This window comes from Pseudomyrmex gracilis, unplaced genomic scaffold (genome assembly GCF_002006095.1).
Source record: "Pseudomyrmex gracilis isolate BER0280 unplaced genomic scaffold, ASM200609v1 scaffold_517, whole genome shotgun sequence".
NCBI lineage: Eukaryota > Metazoa > Arthropoda > Insecta > Hymenoptera > Formicidae > Pseudomyrmex > Pseudomyrmex gracilis.
Genome location: NW_018021101.1, coordinates 47,067 through 50,936, shown reverse-complemented (window position 1 = coordinate 50,936; position 3,870 = coordinate 47,067).

Sequence of the window (3,870 nt, the reverse complement as noted above, 5' to 3'; positions counted from 1 at the left end):
TTAATTCTCTTTCGATAAGGCGATATACCACTGATTTTCTTTTTCTTTTTTTTTGTAGTAATTTCACTTGGATTCTAGGGGACAGATCTCATCCGCGTTTGGTAACAATCTGTCGGCGCTTCTAACGGCAGATTTAGTCAGTATTTGCTACTGTTTTGTTGACAGTTTTGGTAACAGATATGATGTGTATTTGGCGCGATTTTGGCGCCAACAAACGATCACCAAATCTGTTCTGAATTTGGTGCGTCACTTTGGCTTTGCCTTGCTAGTGGCAGACTTGTTATGATTTTGACATATCACATGTTTGACAGATATGGTCGCCAAACCATATCCTAATAAGGACACAGATAGATATAGATTTGGTCTACAAATTTCGCCGGCGGTTGGCGACAAAACCGCGACATCTCGCAACCAAATTGTTTGCTGGGTAGAAATATGATTGCATATAAAGAAATGCAAGAAATCGTCGTCACTCATGATGTCATATTTGTGCAATATTTTCACAATTTGCCTATTGGAGGTATATACTGTGGAAATGCATAACGACTTTTTCGCAATTTTTGACCAATATTATTTACAAAATTTTATTTTGACAAAACTGTTGCGTTATGGCGAATTATCTTAGTGCAATCATTGCAAAATCGTCGCAATTCATGATGCCATTTTTGTGCAATATTTTCATAAATGTGCCTATTAAGGAAGTTAACTTCGTCGCCGGATTCGTTTTTGGTGACCAAGAATCTATTAGAAAACACGTTCTCTAATAGGGAAATTGTGAAAATATTGCACAAAAATAGCATCATGAATAACGACAATCCTGCAATGATTGCACTAAGATGATTCGCCATAACGCAACAGCTTTGTCGAAATAAAATTTTGTAAATAATATTTGTCTAAAATTGCAAAAGAGTCGTTATGCATTTTCTTAAGTACATACATGAATTAAGTTGCTTTCTTCATATGCAATTATATTTCTCTACATATTTTAAACATCACATAACTAAAATTTTTTTCTTAATTATTGGACAATTTCTTTTTGAAATTAATTTTGCAAATATACTGCTAAAATGATTCACCACATCGTTATGCTTTTGCCGAAATAGTATTTGGAAACTAATTTTGCAAACAACTATTTATATTTTATAAAAGATCAATGTTTTTACATCTATTTCCTAAAATATATCTGTATAATTGCAAATTACACTTTTAGTGCAAGATTTCGTCACATAATTTTGTAAATGGTTTCCTATCAGGGTTGTTTTTTCAGGTTTTTGATTGACAATTGCATTTTTCTTCCAGACTGGAAATTCCAGCTCTGTTCTCTAAGTATATTTTAAATTAAGTATAAGTGATCAATATTTACTAAAAATCGTAGTCTTGCGTGCGAACAGTTTACACGAATGCATAAACAGATCTGCTTGGCGTTTGCTGGCAATCTGTCGTCAATGCATTCAACAGATCGACCCTATTGCAATCACCTTTCTGTCGTAAACAAATGCTGCTATGATTTTGCGGACTGTTTGGTTACGGTATTCCTAAAAGCAGAGCTGTTTGTTATCAATCGTTTATTTGTCGTCAACTTCATCGACATTTATGTATTTGCTATTGATACAAACTCTCATGTATATTGCCGACAGAGTTTGTTGCGTCTTTTTTCTTCGTACTAACAGTTTTAACAGCACCAAAACATGTTTCTCTTTTGTAGCGTTTCAGGAAACAGTTTCTGTTTGCCAAGTCTGCGCAATCAGAAATTGTTTGCGGAGTTGATCCTCTGTATGACTTCTGAGTGTAATCACTTCTATATTATGTTCCAATATTTAATTTTGTTGTTTCACGCATTGACAATTAGAATAAATAACTTTAATATATATTGAACAAAGATATACCCTGATAGGAAAAACATTTACAAAAGTATGTGGCGAAATTTTGCACTAAAAGTGTAATTTGCAATTATACAGATATATTTTAGGAAATAGATATAAAAACATTGATCTTTTATAAAGTATTTTTTATAGTTGTAGTAGTTTACAAAATTCCTTTCCAAATACTATTTCGGCAAAAGAATAACGATATGGCGAATCATCTTAGCGGTATATTTGCAAAATTAATTTAAAAAAAAATTGTCCAATAATTGAGAAAAAAATTTCAGTTATGTGATGTATAAAATATGAAGAAATATAATTGCATATGAAGAAATCAATTTAATTCATGTATATACTTATGGAAATGCATACCGACTTTTTTCCAGTTTTTGACAAATGTTATTAACAAAATTTTATTTTGACAGAACTGTTGCGTTATGGCGAATCATCTTAGTGCAATCATTGCAGGATTGTCGTTATTCATAATGCCATTTTTGTGCAATATTTTCACAATTTGCCTATTAGGGATGTTACAGTTGAACTTTATCGGTTCTGGCATAAGTTAACAGTTATTGCCTGCATAAACAAGGCCTAACTGTAAAATACTGTACAATATCTGTTAACAATCTGTTATCAATACAGACGACAGATACAATCGCAGATAATCGCCATTTTGTAGTCTAGATGTCAAACAGATAGTCTAGTAGTCTTGCGTGCAAATAGTCCGCACGTATGCACGAACAGATCTGCTTGGCGTTTGCTGGCAATCTGTCGTCAATGCGTTCAACAGATCGACCCGACTGCGGTCATCGTTTTGTCATAACTAGATGCTCATACGGTTTTGCGGACTGTTTGGTCACAGTATTTTTAAAAGCAGATCTGCTTGCAATTGACCATCTATTTGTTATCAATTTCACTAACATATATGGAATTGTTTTGGCCGCAATACTCTCATGTATTTGCCAACAGAGTTGTTGCGTTTTTTTGTCTCTATGTGCTAACAGTTTTGGCAGCACCAAAGCATGTTTCCGTATTATTGCGTTTCTGCACACTATGGGATGATTTGCCATAATGCAACAGTTTTGTCAAAATAAAATTTTGTCAATATGTATCAAAAATGAGAAGAGAGTCGTTATGCGTTTCCATAAGTATATACATGAATTAATTTGATTTCTTTATATGCAATTATATTTCTACATGTTTTAAACATCATATAGCTGAAATTTTTTACTCACTTATTGATCAATTTCTTTTTAAATTTAATTTCGCAAACATACTGCTAAGATGATTCGCCATATCCTTATTATTTTGCCAAAATAGTATTTGGAAATTAATTTTGCAAACAGTTACAAATATTTTGTAAAAGATCAATATTTTTACATTGATTTCTCAAAATATATCTACATAATTGCAAATTACAATTTTCATGCAAGATTTGGTCACATAATTTCACAAATGTTTGCCTATCGGGGTATACGACCCCGATAGCCTAATGATAGCAGTCGCAAAATATGCTCATTCAGTCGTTGTTATCTGGGTATAATCCCCAGATAACAAAGACTGAATGAACATATTTTGCAAAGTCTGCAATAACACATTATGCCAGTACAATGTAGCCAGCATTCAAACATAATCTGTTATTTCAACTAGTGTCGACAGAAAAACAGAAAAAAAGAACATAAATGTGTCATGCCGTGATGCAAATATTATTGCATCAATCAAGCAGAACTTGCTCAAAAAATGTAGCAGATTTGAAGCATAACATGCTATTGTCATTTTATTCTTCATTTATTTCTATATTTTTGCTGTGTTGTTTTCTTTACATATCGTGCCTACATAATTCATTCACTATAGGCGATTTTTGGCGATCATATGTTACCAGAGAGAAACCTGAGAGCGGCCATCCTATTGTAATTTTTTACGACGGTTTCAGCCGCTGGTTTTAGCCGTATTTCCACAAAAGTGGAACTCAAAGGCCGTTCTACATTAAACGCAAGTCGCAGATCTC